The 22492-nt window shown below is 35.2% G+C and overlaps 1 protein-coding gene across 2 annotated transcripts in view; it reads right to left on the bottom strand.

Moving 5' to 3' along the window:
* The window catches only part of LOC128868804 (myeloid differentiation primary response protein MyD88-like), a 77280-nt gene extending 55304 nt beyond the window's left edge, over positions 1 to 21976 (bottom strand). Inside the window, exon 1 of one of the 2 annotated variants that reach the window (XM_054111328.1) lies at positions 20947 to 21976. The gene's annotated coding sequence lies outside the window, so the exon portion shown is untranslated. The remainder of the gene's footprint in view (positions 1 to 20946) is intronic. The other variant, XM_054111329.1, reaches the window with a different exon arrangement.
* Positions 21977 to 22492: the final 516 nt, after the last annotated feature.

Genomic DNA, 22492 nt, shown 5'->3' with positions numbered 1-22492 from the left:
TTACTCTTTTTTTGAAATTTTTTTATACACGTAGTGGTGTTATTTTGAGTTGTCTCTGTTTAACTGAAAAAATAACACGTAACTTAAACAAACTTCAACAAACCGTTTGGTTGTAAACAGGCACAATTCAAAATGTTACACTTTATGTGACACAAATTTGTTCAAACACTTGGAGACAACTAAAAATGTAAGTCTTTAGTTGAGACAAAAGAAGTCATTCTGAAAACAAAGAGAGAGTCATAACGGTTTTTTAACGAAAGACTAGATAAACCACTGAACGATTTTTACAGTGGGTAGAGATGACCACTGTACATTGTTTTCTTGCAAAAAACTAAAATTTGGAAATTTTGAGTTGTTACGCTTTAACGTATGAATTTGATAAATGTTTCGTCATTTTTCACGTTTGTGTAAATGTAACTTGACCTATTCCATTGCCATTCCATTTACCTCCTTCTCTATATCCACACAAAATAACTATCAAACAAATAAAATTAAAATTTTGTTTTGAAAATTGTATTTGTAAATCAGTATTTTCTTATGACGTTGTCACGTTAAACTATCGTCAGTAAACCTACTTTACAGACAACCTCTTTTTTTTGGTTTGAGGATCCTAAAAATCCAATTGATTTTCTTCGTATAAAAAAAATATCGTACAAATATTTATGTTATATCGTTTTGTCGCGCGATATTCATAGGTATTTAAGTTAACTTAAAGTAACAGAAAAACACTTTTCCTAGCGTTTAGCATTTTCAAACTCATGGACATTTGTAGCTTGAAAGTTCATAGTCTCCAGGAATGCATGGGGTGAACAAAAATTTGTTTGAAAGCCTAAATACCAATTCAGATGGCCGAACTAGTGAGCATAGCTATAAATTATTTTGGCACCAAGAATTTTTTTGAGCAGATTTTCCATGACAAAAATCTACATAAAGGCTTGCCGCCATCTGTCGAGAAACCATCACTTTTAGAAAACCCATATTCTCTCATTCAGATGTTACAGCCGGTGTGTTAGGCATAAAAGCAATAGCTTAACAAACATAAAAACTGCATGAGGCAGAGGGCTGTTACGACCTTTCTTATTCATAGATTAAAAAAATATATATATTTATTGGGTTGGGTTTGTAGTATTTATGTGTGGCATTTACTCGCTGTAGAGAAGAACGCCGAAGGCTCTAGCCGGCCAACGAAACAAACAACTTCTAACTAATCTGAATTCCGAATTACGAATTTAACTAAATTAGCACAAAAAAACGAGGTAGGCCAGAAAGGCTGATGAATTGAAGATGACTCTCTTATTCACAGCCCTTATGGATTCAGAACTCCGCTATTATTTAGGTGGGATCCTATAAGTTTGATTCTTATGGGATTGAGCAAAGCTTTTAAGACCAAAATCTATTACGGGAATAATGAATTCTTAGAGTTGTGATTTGAGGCGACTAAGCCACTACCACTAAGCCTACGCCACAAAAAACGTTTTTTTTTTGTTTTAAAAAAAATAACAGTATATTATTAATTTTAACTGTAGCTATTCAAATTTTTCCGAAACGTTTCTATTTTTTTCCAACTAAAGCACGCACCAAAGAGAATACTGAGCCTAAATATTTGCGATTATGCACATAAAAACAAGACAAAAAAAATCCCGTTATCAAACAGTATTACACAGTGTGCATCTGCATAAATAGGTACATACTTGCAAACTAAAAATTGTATATGAAATATGGAGTGATTGTCGTTTCTACAATATTATTTTTTCCAACACTGTATATACCAGTTTGAGTACCTATATAATTTTTACCATAAAATATTATTTCAAAAACAAAAAGTAGAGCTTTTCAATTTTCGAAAAATCGTCCCATATTCACAAAATTATCTCTTATAGCACAGTATTTCTACTGAAAATTACCGTTTAAATAAGATATTATAAATGGCTTCAGAAGTATAACTTTTTGAAGGTACACTATTAAACCAAAAACAACAAATTATGGAATATAAAGAAAATAATTCCCCAAGAAAATTAAGCTTTTTCTAAATCTGCTATGAGGGCTTTTTTATTTTCATTCAAAAATTAGATAAAATTATGTAAGCTTATATGTTCTCAAAAAAAAAAAAAATTCTTTTACAAAGTGTGAAAATTGATTTAATAATTCAAATTAACAAAGCTACATTTTTATAAAAAACTAATTGAAATTAAATAAATAGTCAAAACTTCCAAATATTTGACCTTATAATAATTTCGGAGGTGTATTACAACAATGGCCACTTTTTTTAAATACGGGATGAGTTTCCAATTGTCATTCACTATATGTCAATACTTTGTAGATAGAACAGCCCCTATAACTTTCTTACAGAACCAATATACGAGTATTTATGTAAATAGGCCACCGACAGTTGATGCCTCGGATAATTTACCCAGTCACTGCACCTTATTTGTGCTACGGGTATATACATACATACATATCTGCGAGTATATATACCTCGGCCTAGGGTATTTACTTATTGGCAATATGTATTTAACTATCTATTCAACAAATGCTGTCGATAGTAAATGCGAGCATACTTACTGATTTAATAAGTAAAAGCAAACAACTTTCAAGTGTCAAAAACCACATGTGACTCGACTTGCGTGAAAGGGAAATTCCTGTATCGAGACAGCAAAAAGTTACAGTTTTACAATTGTATAGTATGCGCACAACACCTATTTGAGCATCTTATAGATAAACAATACACACAAATACACAAAGAATTTTTGCAAAATATTCCATATGAAAAACTGTTCAGGTACCTGCGTTTGAGGCGATTTTCTTAATACTGTATTCCAACAAGCTGCAGAATGGTCTTCCCTTTGAGAAGAGCACAAAAGAACAATTTGGTTTCACTTGATTTGAAAAATTGTAGTTAGATAGTTGTTGTTGTTGTTGCTGAAGTGGTTCAATATTTCCTGAAATAGTCCTAATTAGTGACCAGCACCGTTTTGCTACCACTGACTAGTGTGATGATGTTTTTTTTTTTGTTTTCCTTTTTTCTTTTTTTTTTTGTTTTGTTTCCAAGTCAGATCCATTTAGTGAGGTCTAAGTATCAAATTCTTTATCTCGATGTCTGAGATCTCATTAATTTGCTGCAAGAATGGCTTACCAAAGGAGCGGAGTCGTGCCCTAGCTAGCCCTGGACATTCACATAAGTAGAGGAAAAGGCTTTTCTTCGCCCCTTCCGCTTCTGCAGATGGGATTGAAGGGGAGGAGGAGTCTGGCTGCATGCTCCCCTACTTTCCAATGACCTGTAAGGGTTGCAGTGATGCGGGAGATGTTTGGTCGAGAACATCCTAACAGGTGATTCGTTCTTTGGATTTTGTATGACGGCCATGTGTTTTTTGTTGTAATACATGTAGTTAGTTGCTTCCATCTTCTTTCGGCTAAAGCATGATCGTGTGAAGTAATGGATGCTTTTATTGAACACAATGGGGTCGAGACTGCCACCGCCTCTGCTAAGTCTAGTGTCGAACCTTTTCTTGCTAGCTTATCCGCTATCTCATTGCCCCGTATGTTCCTATGACCGGGAACCCATATCAGAGTGATTTCAAGCCAATGACTGAGCAATTCCAGCTCCTCTCTACACTGCAAGACTAGTTTGGATAAAATGCAGTTGGAGTCTAAGGCTTTTAAAGCTGCTTGACTTTCTGAGAAGATAGCTACTCTTTCACCAACTTCCTCGTAGAGTTTTAGTGATTTGCATGCTTCTCTGAACGCTAAAAAGTTCTGCCTGGAACACGCTGGCATAGGCAGGAAGGCGAATTGACTGAGATAGGTTGAGTGGCTCCGAATGGAACCCAGCTGCCATGCCACAGTTCATCTTAGAACCATCGATATAGATTTCGATATCGTATCTTCCAATCACCTTCCCTTTGCTCCATTCGGTTCTCGGTGGAAAACGTACCGTAAAGTCTTTCTTGAAGTTAAGGTCGGGGACTGTGTAGTCTGATCTGTTTTTGAGCAGCGAGGGTCCCTGTAGGAGGATCTTACTGTGACCGTACGACCTTGTTGTCCAGCTTCCTATGTCTCTCAGTCTCACCGCGCTGCAAGTAGCGATTGTTTTAATGTGTAAGTCTAATGGGAGCAGATGAGTTAGTACATTGAGCGCTTCAGTAGGACTGGTGCTAAGTGCTCCTGTAATTAAGATAAACGCTGTTCTTTGTATCTTGTTCAGCTTGGTTTCGTTGTATTAATTTTTTGTTGGCACCAAACTAGTGCCGCATAGGTTAGTATTGGCCTTACAATGGCTGTGTAGGTCCAATTGGTTAGTTTTGGTTGGATACCCCATTTTTACCAAACATTTTCTTACAGTTGTAAAGTGCTATATTCGCTTTCTTTACCCTGCACTCTACGTTGGACTTCCAGCTGAGTTTGGGGTCTAGGATAACACCTAGGTATTTTGCCTCTTGGGTTAGCGTGAGACTAACGCCGTTTAGTTTTGGGGGATTAAAATTGGGTACCTTGGTTTTCTTGGTGAACAGCAACAGTTCAGTTTTTCTCGGGTTTACACTTAAACCACAGTCCGTGGCCCAATTACTGAGTAATACCAGATCTATTTTCATAATCTCACTGATTGTGGTTGGAAACATTCCTGAAACCATAAGCACTATGTCGTCCGCGTACGCCCCACTTTAATTCCCTTACGGTCGAATTTGGTAAGGATATTGTTGACAACTAGTAACCACAGCAGAGGGGATAAGATTCCTACCTGAGGGGTTCCCCTGTAGACAGAGCGTTTTACCGTGCTGCTGCTTACCTCACCGATGATTATTCTAGTTTTAAGCATTTTCTCTATCCATTCGTTGGGCCCTATGTCTGTGCCTAACATATTAAGAGCCTCAATTATGGATCTTGTGCTAAGATTGTTGAACGCCCCTCTATGTCGAGAAATAACTAAAGCATTTAGCCAACTCGTTAAGGGGTCCCGGTGGTCTAGAATTTTCAAAAAATCGTTTTTTTTTATATTTCGAAAGTACAGGCTTTTAAGAATATACTGTCAAATTTTTGGAAAGATTTCCGATTCTACAGCCGTTTTAGCAGGTAGAGTAAGATTCGTCACGCGGCGACATCAATGGTTGGATTATCTACTCTCAAAACTTTAAACTCAATTACCTCCTGGTGTTGTCAAAAAAAAAAAAAATGTTTAACCGATTTATCTGAAAGTTTAATATGTTGTTCACAACATCAGTGGCCCGTACTAGAATCATACAATATCGCCCGTACTAGAATCATACAATATTATTATTTCAATTATTTCGTATTTTTTGATTAAAAAACTGGAAAACCCCCCAATTTGTAGAAAGTCCAATTCAAAACCACGCCATTTTGTGAAGTGTTTTTTTTATTCTATGATAGTACAGGACATAGCTACAGTCATACTGATTAATAATGGTTTTTGGATTTTGTGTTTCAGACAAATAGAAGAGCCAAAATGGACAACACCGTCCAGGTCCAAATTCAGCGTCCAGGGAGCGTCAACTTCAAGTCCAGGGAGGGTCAACTTCAACGTCATTTTTGAAATTATTAAAATTAAAAACATTTTTTGATTTCATTTTTTTATGTTAATAAAAAAAATTAAAGTTAAATAAAAAGCCTAAAAAATGTAAATGTCGTTACTCTTTTTTTATTGTAAAAAATTCCTGAAAATACCCTAAATTTTCGACCCCACTGGGACCCTTTAAGCTTCAATCAAGAAGAAGAAGAGCCCTGTAAAACAGTCCATATACTCAGAACATTCCAGACTACCCCGCACGTGAATATCCTCTTGATCTGGATGGTGAAACAACGAAACTCGAATCGTTGGACTAGCCAAGATTCTGCCCTTGGCGTGATGCAGATAAAGTTTTTGGCATAGAATTTATGAATTGTTGTATGGCTCAGCATGCGCTAACCGCAGATCCAAAATTGGATCGTTTGTGTTCTGGAGTATGAGCTTTCGCGATTGATTACAACTGCAAAACCTATGTTTTGGTCAAAGACGCTTACTAACTTTTCAAATATCGTTGGCTAAATAAGTCATTCGGGAAGAAAATGTGAAGTTCAAAAATTGACACCCATATCTTGATTCACTTCCCCACCATGCAAGGAAAAAAATTGAGTTATTGGAATATTATACTCAAGCAAGGTAGAGATTCAATTGAAAACGATCAAGCCGGGTGATTGAGGCTAAGATCTCAGACATTATTGAAAAGGCGAAAGGTTTATTCTGGCCAATGCACTTCGAAGAAAAACAAAAAAAAAAACACCAACAATGTTTAGAGTATCGTCTACGATCGTTTTGAATATCCTCTATGATCATCTTGGTATATTTAAGGTCAGCGCACAATAGGTGTCACACCACTCGCGAATTTTATAAGTCGAATTAAAGTAGCGAGAAGAGGAAGAGTTAACGAATAGGATTGCTACTGAAGAAAATACTTGGTTGCATTGTTGGGCTTGTTCAAGCTTCAATCATGAATCCTTGCATGATTTGTGAAAGTATCACGTTCGATGTAAAATTCTGGCAACATTATCAAAAGCATCACGTTCGAAGTGTCAAAAATTTGGCAAATATTGTGCGCGGCATCAAAAATTTTTTGTTTGCCGAACATCAGAAAAATATCAGCTAAGCAATTGCAACTGTGTTGCAAATTGTCATCAGTGTAGCAGTATTGCCGCTTTTATTACGTGCCTCGAACAAGCCCATTATCTGTCTGAGTGGTTGGAGGATTTTATGTAGCATAACAAAAAAGGTGAATGACTCTGTTAAAGGTTCAGGGCGTTAGTTTTCACTACAAAATTGGTAAATATCTTTTTTTTATGGCATTCACGTAATTGTTGTAACATTATAAAATAGTCCCCAAAAAATGGATTGACTCTTTATTTATTTTATTTATACTTTTTTCTTTTAACTCCTATTGGAGCATAGGGCGTCATCGACAGTCCTTGGTCAGATTTAAATTCGGGTCGTTCCAACAAAGTAGAGACAACAGTCGAGGGAACGTCCGAAGGCATCATCATTAGCTGAAGAACAGAATAATTAGTATTTTTTAAGGAAAAATAAAAAGATTGCTTGAAGAAAACACAAAGGGAGAATAAACTTAAAGGGGTGCAACTTTAATACGACAATATGCCAATGGAATAAGATCCTCCTTACGGTCTAGATTTAGTTCTTTAGGTTTAATATTTAAATAAAAAGAGCGTTGGAGAAACAAATTCACTCATGAAGATGAGGTAAAGTCAGCTAGTTTTGCCTCATCTTCAAGACCCAGAACAAAATTTTTTTTTTACCATAAATAAACCCTGCGACACACAGGAGAAGTGCATTGCACTTAAAGGATACAAGAAATGCACCCGTCATGAGAGCTCTGGTCGATTTCAATACTATTTAAAAATCAATCGGAATTGACTTTACTTCTTCTAAACATTCTTTCGCGTACATATTGGCGCGTACCCCCTTTTTGGTTGTTTGGCTGAGCTCTTCCTCCTATTTGTGGCGTGCGTCTTGATGTTGTTCCACAAATGGAGGGACCTACAGTTTCCAGCCGACTCAGAAAGGCAGATATTTTTATGAGGAGCTTTTTCATGGCAGAAATACACTCGGAGGTTTGCCATTGCCTGCCGAGGGGCGACCGCAATTAGAAAAAACTTTTCCTTCATTTTGGTGTTTCACCGAAATTCGAACCTAGGATCTCTCTCTGAATTCCGTATGGTAGTCATGCACCAACCCATTCGGTGGCCGCTCTCTTTCATAAAACTTCTTCATTGTGCTTATAAATAATTTCATATAGTAATTATATTTTCTTACGGATTGAAATTATTGTATTTGTTAAAAAATCTATATTAGTCTGTAAGACAATTTTTTTTGTTGACTACTTTTTATCTTAATAAATAATTAATACTACGTATACCATTACAAGCTCATCAAATGCTTATAGAAGCATATGGTGGACATGCTCTAAGTAGAGCACAGTGCTTCAGGTGGTTTGAAAAATTCCGAAGGGGTGATTTTAACGTGGAGAACGAGGACCGTGGCCGGCCACCGAAAAAGTTTGAGGACGCCGGATTTTAAAGGTCGGAAGATAGGTGCCGCATAAACCGACAATGGCGCTTTCCGAATATCATTTGTTTGCACCGATGGGACACGCACTTTCCGAGCAGTGCTTAAATTCTCACGAAGAAGCCAAAAAATGGCTCGATGATTGGTTTGCGGCCAAAGACGGCCAATTTTTTTGGCGCGGCATCCGCAAATTGTCTGAGAGATGGGAAAAATGTGTCGCTAGCGATGGCTATTATTTTGAAGATTAAATTTGTAACCAATAAGCAATATTACAAGCTAACATTATCTTATGAGCTAATTTGCTGATTAGCAAACTAAGAATATACAGCCGTAGAAATATACTTAAGAACGATACCCAATTCTCTCCATTTGAGACTTTTTTCAATAAAATCACTTAAATGTTTTGCATATTAAGTTATATTTGAAAATTTTAAAACGTGTTCAATATGTATGTATCAGTCTTTTTGTCTGAAAAAACATACATTTTTTTTACTTTATGTACAATACAAAAGTTAATTCATTGCGAAATTCACTTGAGAAAAATAATAGTAAAATTAAAAAATGCAAACGAAAGAGAAAAGTATATATTAATACTTTGTTGAAAATCATTTTTGCTTTACTAGGCACAGGTGCCTTTGCATTTAACCTATACAACGCTCAACAGGAATTGATTCCCATGATGCCTTGGCCTTTCAAATAACTGATACTTTATGATATCCTGCGTACTGTGTGCATTTTTTAAGTCGTTCCAAAGATGTTCTATTGGATTTAAGTCGGCACTCGAAGATGCCCTTCCAGAACAGTGATCAAGGTTTCTTCCTGGGGTCCTGTTTTGACAATCCAACGATCATTCTATAAATTTGGCTAGTAGTCTTTTGCGCTTTCTTTTCATGCTCAGAAAAATATTTCAATGCATTAAGAATCATCGCCTTTGAAAAGTTTAATTGTGTTGAAATATAGTATAATCAGATATTTTGCACTCTATAATTGCTTTTCGAAGAGCAGGGGTGCAATTTTTCGGTTTCGACATTATTGAATCGTTTCATCTAAAGTAAAGTGCTGAAGGAATACTGCAGATACTTTATTTTTCACTTAATTGCCAGATAAATATTGTATAAAACAGAAAACAATTCACTAAATTTTGGACGATGATCGAAGCGTTCTTAAGTATATTTCTTACAAAAAAAATTTCAGCGCTTCTACTAAAACGCAAAAAATCAATGCGAACCCTTCGAGAGAAACAGATGAATGAATGAACTTAAATTAATGTAATCACAGCGTATAAACGGAATCGTACTGAATAAAAGATACGCATATATGGTTGCCAACGCATCGTTCTTAAGTATTTTTCAGCGGCTGTAATTAATAGAAGAAAGATAGGCTTGTTGTTTATTGCTCGAATTTATAGCAAGATTTAAAAAAAGAAAACACTTTTATACATAATCAATGTTTAGATTTTGCACGGATTTCAAGATAAATATTTTAGTAGAGATACGAAAATACCTTCGAGAATATGTCTGCCATAAGCGCTAACCTTCGACGGCAAAGCGTTTAATTTTACTTTTTTTTAGTTTATTTATTTAAACACATATTTATTTGTATGGTTTTCGCTCTACGCCAGAAATTATTTACCACGTACATACATATGTAACAAAGATTGTTTTGACACTGGCAGCTTTATCTCGCTTCCCTGTACACGTATACAGGGTGGTTCAAGTACAATTTTCTGTTTAAGACTGCCCCTCGATATCTTGACGATCCAAAAAAGTCGCTTTGTAAATTTTTATAGGAAAAAATCGTTTAATGCGCCTACTACACACAGATTTGCTTGTGGAAAGCACACGCCAAAAGTAGGGTATGCTCTGATGACAATGTGCTGCTCCAGCCAAGAGTGTGAAATTCAAACCAGCAATATAGATTCGCCATCTATTTTGAAAATTTAAAATTTTTTGCACCAGTCTGATGAGTCTGATTTGTATAAAAAGCTTAGATGATTCATTTCAAGGTTCAATTGGCTCAGCTACTGCAAACAACCGATCGTTTCGTTTTAGGTTGTCCAGGCACCCAGGTAATATACAAGGTTATCAACATGCAAAACTTAACCGTTTTCGAAATATATGATTATAAAGATTATTTAAAAAAAAACTTGTTTTTGGCTTATACGTCCATTAAAAAATGTTAGTTCAAGGGTCTGATTTTTTTTTTTGCTTTCACTTAACGGGTATGCCAAGTATTAAAAATCAGCAATAAAATTTGAGCGAAGCCCTGAAAGATACAAATGGCAGCTTGATAAAGTTTTGAATTTACGATTAAGTGTTTTCTTCTTTATTTGATTTATACCTGGTAACCACGTGCAAAGGAATATGGGTATTGAAAATTAGCTGGGAAAAACCTACTCAGCTATCGCAGCTCTGAGCTAAACATATTAATAATATCGAAAACGAAGCTTTTTTCAGTATAATTTTTCGTCAATTTGAGATAAAATGTTTACATATCGATATTATTGAATAGTATTTTTTAATTTCACTTCACAAATGTGAAAAATATGCATAATTTTTGGTAGGGGCCAGCCAAAAGTTATAAACATTTAAAAAATAGAGGAAAGTTTAAGATTAAAAACAATGTTGCATAAAAAACAATTGTATTAAAAAAAAGTTAAATCAAAAGAAAAGGTTTAAAATTAAAAAAAAAAGTATAAAAATACAAGAAAAAGTTTCAAATTAAAAAAGAAATTTAAAAATACAAGAGCAAGTTTAAAATTGAAAAAAATGTTTAAAAATAAAAGACAGAGTTTAAAATTTAAAAAAAGTTTAAATAAAAAAATTTAATTAAAAAAAGTTTGAAATTAAAAAAAGTTTAAAATTAAAAAAAGTTAAAAAGTAAAAGAAGCTTAAAGAAAATAATTTTAATTAAAAAGAACTTTAAATTAAAAAAAGGTTTAAGTTAAAAGCAAAAGTTTAAAATAAAAAAGTTTAAATTAAAAAAAATTATAATTAAAAAAGTTAAAATGAAAAAAAACAATATTAAAAAAAACCTAAAATTAAAAAAAAAAATTAAAACTAATTAATTAAAACCTAAAATTAATTAAAAAAAGTGTAAATTGAAAAGAAGTTTAAAATTAAAAAAAATTAAAAATTAAAAAAAAGTTTAAAATGAAAAAAAATTTAATTTAAAACAGTTAATAAATAAAAATAATTAAAAGAAAAAAAATTTAATTAAAAAAAGAGAAAAAAAGGTCTAAATGAAAAAAAAAATGTAAATTAAAAAAAAAAAATTAGAAAAAGGTCTAAATGAAAAAAAAGTTTAAACAAAAAATTAAAAAAAAGTTTAAAATTAAAAAAAAAAAAGTTTAAAGTTAAACAAATTAAAAAAAATATTAGAATAGTACTAAAAATAATATTAGAATAAAAAAAATTAAAAAAGTTGAAAATCCAAAATTAAAAAAGCTTAAAGAAAAAATCTTTAATTAAAAAAAGATCGAAATTAAACAAAAACTGTAATATGTGAAAAAAAGTTAAACAAAAATAGGCCAAATTTTTTTGACCAAAGATCAAAAAATTGTTAGAACCATTCAACTCAACTTTTGTGGGAATGCGAAAATCTTGCTTCGAATTAATAGCACAAATATTGACTCATCTTTTAATACGACCTCTCAGATTGTGGCCTTGGTGTTTCTACACCATTTCACAAGGCACAAAAAAAAATCAGAATAAAGCTAAGAGTGGGGCACCAGTCATCAACTTCTTTGTCACTGCCCTCATCATCGAAGGATACATCGGATCAGCGTAACAGTGTTTATCAGTCAAATTAATCTAACCTAACTTACAGCTTGTTAGTTTGAGTCTTAGACCAGCTCAAATTGGACACCGGAAGTTTCGCAAAACAAAAAAAATTACAAAACCTGGAGGTCGGAAAACTTGCACATTTAATTTTTGTGCAGCCAATGCATAGGTAATTTGATGTGGATTTTAAAATGTTGACATCTTTTATCGATTTTTGTGCTGCTGTTACTGTTGTAGCTGCACAAACATTCCTCATAAATATTTAGCAAATGCTGCTGAAGCGACAGTCTTTGGCCGGGTATAAAGACGGGACATTCTGGTAACGCAGTTCATTCAACGGTGCGCACTAAGATAGTCGTGGTTACCAGATTACATGGTCTTGGATGATTTTGAGCTAGCGCGTCACAACCCAAAAACCAATATAAAACTTTTGCGTGCAAATAAGTAATCAATACACGTGTATTGGAACCACCCTTTATAAGACAGACCACAAGAAATGTGCGTATAGCGAATTAAAAAAAATTGGCTACCACTTGTAATGAGTGCTTTTCAAATCAGATATACTTTGCTTTGTTCTTAACAAATTCTTTATCAAGAACAGGCAAATAAGAACGTAAATAAGCACTTAAGCGAAAATGAACTGACTACTGCGACGGCTTTCAAAAGATTTTACACAGTACATTCACCATCTACATATGTATCTGTAGGCATTACAAAATGTTAATTGTTACTTTTTATCATTAACAATTATTGTTTTGGCTTGTGGCAAAAACGTGTACCAAATATCCAATCTGCTTTATTCAATCACAAACGAGGAAAACTGTCTAAAACTAGTACAAATCAAATATGATAATTAACTAAACTATAATTTTCTGTGTAGCAAATGAACCACAGGTTGCGCTGCGCACCAGTTAAGGCAATGAAGTAGGAATCAAATGAATTATTTTGCTTATTTTAAGGGTGGTGAATAAGTTTGAAGTTAGTATTAGAATGAGTATGTACTGTATATGTATGTATGTGCGTATATCCATATATATGAATGTGCATGCATGCTGCGAGCTTTAAGATCGCAACAAGAGATAAACCGTCATAAATAAGAGAAAAATTTGCTAAAAGATAACACGATTTTTGTGCACCTATGAGCTGATTGTAAAAAAACAGGTCAGTTAAAAGTTATACATATTCAGTTTTAAAATCCGCAATGTCATGGCTACAATTAGCGCATGCCTTTGAATATGTAAAGCTGCTTTAAATCGTCACAGACTTCATTCGGCAAGCGTGAAACGTTGTTTGATGAAATGGCAAACTGAAATTCCATGGCAAATACCAAATTACTGAGTATTTTGACAGTTAAATGTCAATGGTAACTTTGACTGCTGCTGGGACGTAGCAATTGGAAAAATTCGGGAAAATTTCATGTATCAGAACGTCATGCATTTATTTGACCCAATTCGCACATGACGTTTTGATATGCTATTGAAATGGAGGCAATATTTAAGATGTGCATGATGAGGCCAATCTTGAGATATAGTTGCGAGGTGTGGGCCCTTAAGGCATCAAAGATAACACAAGCATTAACTTTCGAAACGAAAATACTCCAAAAAATATATATGTATATGGTGCACTCTGCATGGGAGATGGCGCGTACCGACTTAGATATAACGAAGAGCTGGATATAATATACTTATAGAAAGAGAAAATGTAGTAAGATATATAAAGAGTCAACGAATAAGATAGCAGAATCCCAAAAAATAGAGCTACTAGCATAGCATATCACAGAACACCGGTGGGAAAAAGAAGCAGAGGCAAACCGCGGAAAAGATGCCTGGATTCTATCGTGAATGAGCTAAGGACAATGAGCGTTGCCAGTTGGAAGGAGCTGACTAATTCGTGTGCCTTTCCAAACCGACGACCCGCACAGCCGTTTGCTTTCTTTATAGATAAAAGATAAGGAGCCAGCACGACCTTTTGAAGCTTCACATGCATGTTGGGTGCTGGTGCTGCTGCCTTTTTAATGGCAATAAAAAATATTAAATCAGTCATTTAATCATTCTGACCGCCAATCGTTCTAGCCAAAAAGCGCTACTTTGGAATGAGTAATCTTCTCACTACGTACAGAAAAAAAAGAAACATATGTATATATATTTGTTATGCTCGCCCTGTCTACCTATGACGTAGAAGCACAGACTACTTTCATGCATGCATACCTACACTTCTACGCTTAGCCGACGGCGTGTGCCATAATGTGATAAAATATGGTTTACTACAGGCAGACCTGCTCCCCATGCTGGGCATTGCTTTTTTTTTTAACTTTTTTTTCTTATTGCTGCAGGCGGTGGAATGGAGTGTTATATGAGTTCAATGGCGACATAAATAGTATTTGTATGTTTAATACAATTTTTTGGCCTACCATTTTCTCAAACCTGTGCTATTTTATTCTTAATTTGAATGAATGAGCCTGAGACTATTAACGCAATATCAAAAGCACTAGCTGGATTGGCTCCCGTGACCATTAGACATACCATGGAACACTTTTAATTATAAGTATAATCAAATAGCCCTTGACTAAAATGCGGCCGTCAAGGTGGTCCCCATAGAGCAAAGGCTGTGGTAGACAAAGTTTACTCTACGTTAATGACGTCAAAAATATAGTAGAGAAAGTTCTTGTAACAAAACTGAACATTTCGCGCTAAATAAATATTTGGAGTGTTTAAGTTAAAGAGAAAAAAAATTTGATTTCCTGTTTTGCGAAATACAAATTGCAGTCAGAGGGGGGAAAAATGGGTGTGTTAGAGTAGAGTCATATAAACAATGAATTTAGAATAGTTGTAAGTCATATGGAGCTCTGCGTAGAGCCCCGTATGACTTGTAAGCGAATATTGATGTTTATTATTGTAGCTATGGCTACTCTATGGAAAAGTGCCATATTCGCTTTCAATTAATTTAGTTCAAGATTCCAGAGATGAAAATTAGACGAATGAGATCATAAGCACGTTGTCATTGTTGTAACAACATACAGATTCGCCAAAAATATTTAAACATAGGAATGATCATGCTACAGCACCCACATCATGCATACATACATACTGCTACAACAACAACATCATACATACATATGTATATGCATAAATCCGGTTCGGTCTGGTAACGTAACGTAACGGAAGTACAATCAAATTCATAAAAAAATTAAATATATTTCAAACACTTCATAAATCTAATGTTAAAAAGGGTTTTTCAATCGGCGCGGGTCGATTTTGGCGCCCTGTGGCAGCCATTTTGTTTTGGTGACATCTGTCAAATCTTTTGTTTATTATTCAGTTGTTTATGCCAAATCACCATGGCAAGTTACACGATTGAACAGCACGTTCAAATGATAAAACTTTATTATCAAAATGAGTGTTCATTAACGCAAACATTACGCGCATTGCGCCCATTTTTCGGTAGACGTGGTGGCCCTTCCAATTTCTTATGGCCCATATTGAACCATATGGACCTAGACGACATGTGGTTACAGCAGGACGGCGCTACGTGCCACACCGCAAACGCCATTTTATTCCATTTCAACATCTACCCGCCCTTATTGAAAAACCCTTTATTTGTCTTGATCAGTTATAAGCTATTTACTAATTTCTTTGCTTGCACGTAAATCCTAAAATTTTATAATCCCTTAAAATGGCTTATTTGTAATAAAAGAAAAAAAAAACAAAAAAAAAAAAACTGATATGCCTCTTTTTGATAAGCTAAGCGAAGCGGAGTGATTGTACATATTTTCCATTATCAAATCTCACAATGGTCTCAGTCAAGACAAATGAGGTGTTCCTATCGCTAAAACGTCGATCAAACTGACATAGCATGACGTCCTGTTTGTGTGCTAATTGGCAAACATAAACGAAAAATAAGAGAAACGATAAGCACTTCTCACTATTATTGACAAGCAATCAGTCCGTCCGCCCGTCCGTCCGTCCGTCGGTTGATTGGTTGGCCGTACGACCTTGTGTCGCCAGTGTTTCCAACGGGAAAGTGCTTGAACTCGTAGTAATTTTTTTAAATTAATTTATAGGTTTATGACAATCACATGGTCGCCTCCCTTAGTTGGCGTGCGGCCAAGTAATGCAAACGTGCAGAAAGTGGAAAGAGGCAAGGTGTTCACTCTAAGTGGAATCGTTTGCACTGCAAGATTAGGCTTGTTAGTAGTGGGTACAAATGATTACATTACTTTGCAGTCATTTTATTGCATTACGTGGCGCTATAAAGTTTCTAGTTGGCAGACTGAAAATAGGCAATGACTTAAGTTTTTTTTGGCACCTTTTAGAGCTATGCAGCGGTTTCAACAAGAATATAGATTTTCAATAGATGCGTATTCATATTGAGGTGACCAAGCCTAGTTTTTTGACGAAGATACTGAAAAATATTTGCTATTTATTCCAATAAAATACATTTTCTGCATGTAATTGTTGAAATTTACTCGAAATCTTTCATAAAAGTGATTGATATTTAATTTATAAAAAAAAGAACGAAGCACATTTGTATTTAAATGGTTACGTTTACAAGGGGGAATTATGGGATTTTGAGCATTAAACACTCCAGAATTGTTTGTTGAAGAGCAGTATAATTGTATGTACCTATATTCTGTTCGTGTTACTGTTTTGACGCAATGAGAGCTGAAATGCGGTTACTCTCAACACATTGAGTTCTAGGGGTATATTCCCAAGCAGGTTTTTTGCTTATTATCGGTTTTCAAAAACAAATAATTTCGAGTAGTTCTAAAGTAACTTGATAACCTAGATCAAGTGGCCGAACACTGTTAGAGTCAATTTACACGATTTCCAATTTCCACCCAGGATGAAAAATCATGCGTGTCGTGCTTGGTGCCAGAAAGTGTAAAGAAATCAACGGGGTAGGCATGCACGCACAGTCAGCGAAATCGAGGGATCGAGATTCACATTTCACATCATCGAGGGGTGGAAAGTATTCATATTTTCGTATTTATATTCACGTGCACTTTGGGCTCGTGCTCAACGAACGAATGACCAAGGAAAATTATCCACTTAAACGCCAAAAACAAGCAAGGAAAGCCTTAATAATAAAAAAAGTGATCGTGTAAATGCACGAAGATTTTGTAAGACTTCCTTAAAAGAGAATGTGCAAAAAGCCCAGGGTGAAAAGTGATTGTATAAATTTGCTCTTAGTCTGACAAGACCTTCTCCACCTGATCTTTGCAACGCAGAGGCCTTCCTCTTCCTCTGTTACCACCAGCTGGTACCGCATCGAATACTTTCAGAGTCGGTATCCATTCGGAGAACATAACCCAGCCAAAGAAGCCGCTGAAGCATGTTGGACATACATTTTGAATATGTGGAGGTCGATACTGTGGATAAGTAGTAGTTTAACCTGCTACGATATCCAGAACGTATCCACACGAGCTGGAACTTTTCGTTTGCAATGGGTGGGGGTACGATAACGATGACATTTGGGTCGGAAATTTGGGGAAGGTGGTGAGAATGTCCCGCTGAATTTCGTCTAATGTCTGTCTATATACTGTCCAATCCAGTATTTGCAGTCGAGTTTGATCCTAGATCTCATCGAAGAGATATCTACTGACTCGTCTGGGTGGTGACTCACACTCTAGCACGCGTGTACAGGGGCGACTCCTGCGGTAACAGCTCAGCAAAATGTGCTTGCTGTGCTTCTTGACCGGAAACATGGCAGCCTTATTGTAAAGGGGTTGTAGAGAATACATCCCGTGGCTGTCCTGATAGCAGTATATTGACAGGTCTGGAGGTTTTTCACTGCATATTACTAGTACTAATTTACATATTATCCGTACAGTTAAATGGTAGGAAAATTACAAAATACATTCTGTCAAAAAAGTACCGGGAATTGTTCAATAAAACGCAAAATAATTGTTTAATCATCAGAATTTATTTTGTCGCCTTCAAAATAGGCTCCATTGGAAGCAATACGCATATGCCAACGATTAGTCCAGTCATCCAAGCACATTTTAAACACATTTGAAGAGATCTTCTTCAGCGAATTCTCCTTAATTGCCCCTATCGACTCAAATCACTTTTCACCGACTTTGACCTGGTTTTTTTAGTTTCGGCTCATGTGGATACCATCATTCAGCCGCCTTTTGACTGGTTTGCATGTCAGACACATATACCCACGTCTCATCAACTGTTATGATGCGCCGGATAAATGTTGGGTCCGAATTCATTTGCTCAAGCATGTCTTCAGCCACCTTCTTCCTATGAATTTTTTGAAAGAAATTCAACTCGTGATTCGTAAGACACGCTAAGGTCACGAGCTACCTCCTTCAAACTTAAATGATGGTTTTCCAGCACCCTTTCCCTGACTTTGTCGACGTTTTCATCCGTTGATTGGCGACCAGATCGGGGCAAATCTTTCACGACTTCTCGGCCCTCTGCAATAGCCTTATACGACTAGTAGACCCGTGTTTTTGATAAAGCACACTCGCAATAGGTTTTCTGCACAAGTTTTCACCGATTCGGCACACGACATAACACAAAATATAAACAAATTCTTGGTTCGATATTTTTATCCATATCAGAACACTCTTGCGTTTGACTGTAGTAGGTATAATGCCCTTAAGGGTTTAAGAGTACTTCAACAAATAGGACTTCAATTAATGCTAGAGTATTAATCTCGTATCCGATAAGTCTAGAGTCTAGCCTATACGAAAAGTAACTAAACTGCGAAGGTTTCTACATGACACATTTTAATCAATTAACCCAAGAAGGGAAGAACAGCCGGTTTTACTAGAAAGAATGTCGAGAAGAAATGAAAAATCCAGAAGAGATCGTCTGTTATTTAATGATAATAAGCCAATTAATTGGCAACGAGAATTATAAGATAGGATCGGTTCAGAAATATGTAAGGAGTGCAAAGCAAAATGTTGGAATATATTCTGCTCACTTTCCAATCGATTTACATATATGAATGACGTAGTTAACAGCAGCGTGTCCCAATTTAAACTGAACAAATGAAGAATATGGAATCTGGAGTGTATATGACTCAGAGAATTGCGAAGAATGACGTCGAACAAATGCCAGTATAGCAAGTGACTTGGAAATAATATAATTTATAAACAAAGTAAAATTGAACTTTGAATAAAAAACCACTCCTTAATCCCATCGACCAATTGAAGAGTGGTATTACATAAAAAGTACGATGCAATAAGTGGCTTGTGTAACTTAGAAAACGTTACTTTATGACAGTTTATTTAATAACGGCCGGTTTTACGTATCGGACCTTAAACAGCTCAAAAACCGATTATTTGCTCTATTCTCGTTCTTTTGAGAAGCTTACTTAAGGAGTATTCGGTTAATCAAGATATTAAAATCGCCTTTCAAATGCACAATTCAAATTTTTTGTTTGTTCGAGACATAAAAAATTTTAACTGAAGTGATTGACTATTATTGGCTGGAAAGTATTTTTTTTAGTTTTCGTGCCTTTGGTTAGTTTTCTCTCTTTGCGCTATAACGAGAACCTAAGTGTTTCACCGAATCCAAATTAATATTCACCTTTTTCCATTTGGTTAACATATTTGTTAAAAACTTTAATACATTTCAATTCACTTAGTGTTGCGAAGGCAGAGTTCGAAAGTTAAGGCTTTAGAAATGGTTATGGTTATTGTTGTTGTAACCGGATATAAATTTGAATCGTACCGGTAACGTATAACCGACTGTCATGGGAACGGAAACTATTTGGGTAGTTGATTCTCCTTTCTTTTACTTTTGATACTATTTTCTTCACTTTTATAAAATTTGTATAACTCCGCTTGCTGTTATGCGCACATGATGAGATTTAAACGTTTCCTTCCTAGCATTAGTAAAACCAACATTTTCCTCACGCCTAGCTTGTCATTGGCCACAACTCCATAGTAGGTCCCTATGTTTAGGCCTATAGATCATATCGCACAATTGAGAGATCTACGTTCGTAGAACAACCAGATTTATATCCATGCAATGACTGTCACTTCAGCAGAATTCCACAAAAATGTTAGATTGTTTATGATTAAATACAGTTCAGGTATCACTGCTTTTGTAGCTTGAATGCTAAATAATTACAAGTACACTGCTTTATTAATTATTTGATTACACAAACATGCTTACACGTAAGCACTAGACACTTGTAACATTTTCATACTTTTATTCGATCCAACTTTGTTGATGGATATAAATATAATTGGTTTAGGCCGTCAATGCCAGCATTTTTGTAGTTGGGACTACAGCTGTGTTTATCAATTGTCGCTATTATTTTTATTACATTTTTAATTGTGCTCCACTATATGTAATATAATACATATATGTATATGCATGTCATTGTGAGTGTGTATGAATATACTTGTGGGACCTTGTGGGACGTTTTTGTGGTAGTACTAAGAATTTGAAATTACTTTTGCCGCAAGATATTCGTGATTATAAATCCAGGTGCTAGGGCGATTAAAAAGGTAGTACCGCTGTTGGTGTATCTAAACGAGCAGCCACTATCGATGATTTCAACACTTCTGAGTAAAGTTAGATTGATCAATGAATTGCAATATTTAGAACTAGCCGAGTTCTAGCTTATACATATATGTATGCATGTGCACGTATTTTGTCATTTGTTTTACACATATGTGCATATATATATATACATATGTCGTATGTACCGAATATACTACGTAGAAATAAGAGTCTGGCGTTCCACTAATCAACTGCTTAAATTGGGGCTGTAAACAACTGATGGATATATGGGACGTTTATGTTGTGATAACCCATAGCGCGTCAAACATCTATAAGCAATATAAGCAACTATACATTAAGTACACACACACATATATAGATAAATTAGCAGCAGTAACAGCAATAACAGAACCTATATACAGAAGGTGTAGTTGAGCAAATTATTTTCAATTAGCGAATACACGGCAGAATAGAAAATAAAACAAAACATTCCAATATACCTATGTATGTGGAATACTGTGCAAAATACTGAAACACATAAATACATATTAAACAAATTGCGGTTTTTTCAATTGTTGCTGTCGTCGTAGTGAAAGAATGAAAAATATTGCTAAATGTGAATTGTGTTCACCTTCAGGCTGTCTGCGTCTCCGTCTGTGTCTTTCTATCTGTTAGTGGCGAGTGCGATTACCTCAATGTCCAAGGCGTACACCGTGTGCGTCGTGTGTTGACAACTAACGCACAAATTGCGAGTGCGGAGGTGCGGGTGTTGCGACTACAGCTACGACTCAGCTCCACAGATTTTTTCTGTTCAACTGTGCTGCCTCCACTAGATTTCGATGTACTCGTTACTAGTTCACTTTATATTGTTACGATAGTTGTTGTTAGTGCAGCCTTTTAAATGCGCGAATTTCAATTGTTTGCATATGACAATCATGCCAACATCACGCACAACAAACACCAATGATCACACTGACTGCCTGACTGCCTGGCTGACAACCGCAGTCAAATATGTTAATAAAAGCAATAATAATAATAAATGCCAACACAATTATTATTTTATTCAATTAACTCGTGCTGATATTTATTTAAATTTTTTGTTTTGCCCAATATGTATTCGGGTGATATGTCGTTCGTATAGATACGTATAGATGTTTGCTGAATTTGCGCTTGAATTTTGTAATTAGTACGAAGGCACAAAAACACTTTGTCAATTTATTGGTTCAATAGTTCAAATTTTGCTTATTATTTCTTTTTTTATGCACTTCTACACTTGTTGCGCTTGCTTAGTACTTCTCCTCCTATCACCATTGAGATCACAAGCCACATTTCCACTTTTTTAGCACTGCTTCTACGTTTAATGCGGCGGCGCTGGCACTTTGCCACACAACAGCAAAGCGTAGCCCAGTAGAGGCGGGCACAACACCAGATGCTTATATATAGCAGCCACAAAACAATAGAGTAACAAAAATTCTTCACATTAAAATTTTAACTATGCAAGTACAAAATGACTGTTATTTTTCTAATAAATTCATTTGTTAATAAAGCGATAAATAGATACGCGAATATTGAACATCAAAATATAACTTAACTGCTGCGAGCATGAAACGTTGAAAAGGCAGTGGTAATTCACAGACAAAAACACAACAAACGAGCAATGACGGCTAAAGACGACTGACCAAAAGAGCAACGAGCAAATGTCAAAACAGTTGATTTCACGGCGAATGCATAGAAGGTGACTTCGCTACAGCAATAACCACATTTACATGCATTTTTTTTTTTTTGCAATGATACTTGGATTATCGAAGTTTCCGTGAGAATCTAAACGGAGAATAGTTAGCACAATGCCGTAGGCTTGGAAAAAAAATGATGTAAAGTGGAGATAGAGTGGTGTATCCTTATTCTAAAATTTAAAACCGCACGCTCCGGAGGTTTATAGTGGTTAAGTAATATATTGTTAAAATTGTATTTAAATAAAATTACGAACTGAAATACTTTATATATTTTTGGGGTTTTATTTTCATTTGCAGGCATCCGGTAACACAATATTGTTGTCAAATCCCATGAATTGTTATTTTCGTTTAAAATTGGCAAGTGATGGTATTGATAAATTAATTTTCATATAATTTTTATTGAATTATTTTGAAAGCAAGTAAAAATACCCGTGCGATTGTATA

The sequence above is a fragment of the Anastrepha ludens genome, chromosome 6 (assembly GCF_028408465.1).
Source record: "Anastrepha ludens isolate Willacy chromosome 6, idAnaLude1.1, whole genome shotgun sequence".
In the NCBI taxonomy this organism is placed as follows: Eukaryota; Metazoa; Arthropoda; class Insecta; order Diptera; family Tephritidae; genus Anastrepha; species Anastrepha ludens.
The sequence above is the reverse complement of the archived record's forward strand: the minus strand, read 5'-3'. Positions and strand labels throughout refer to the sequence as shown.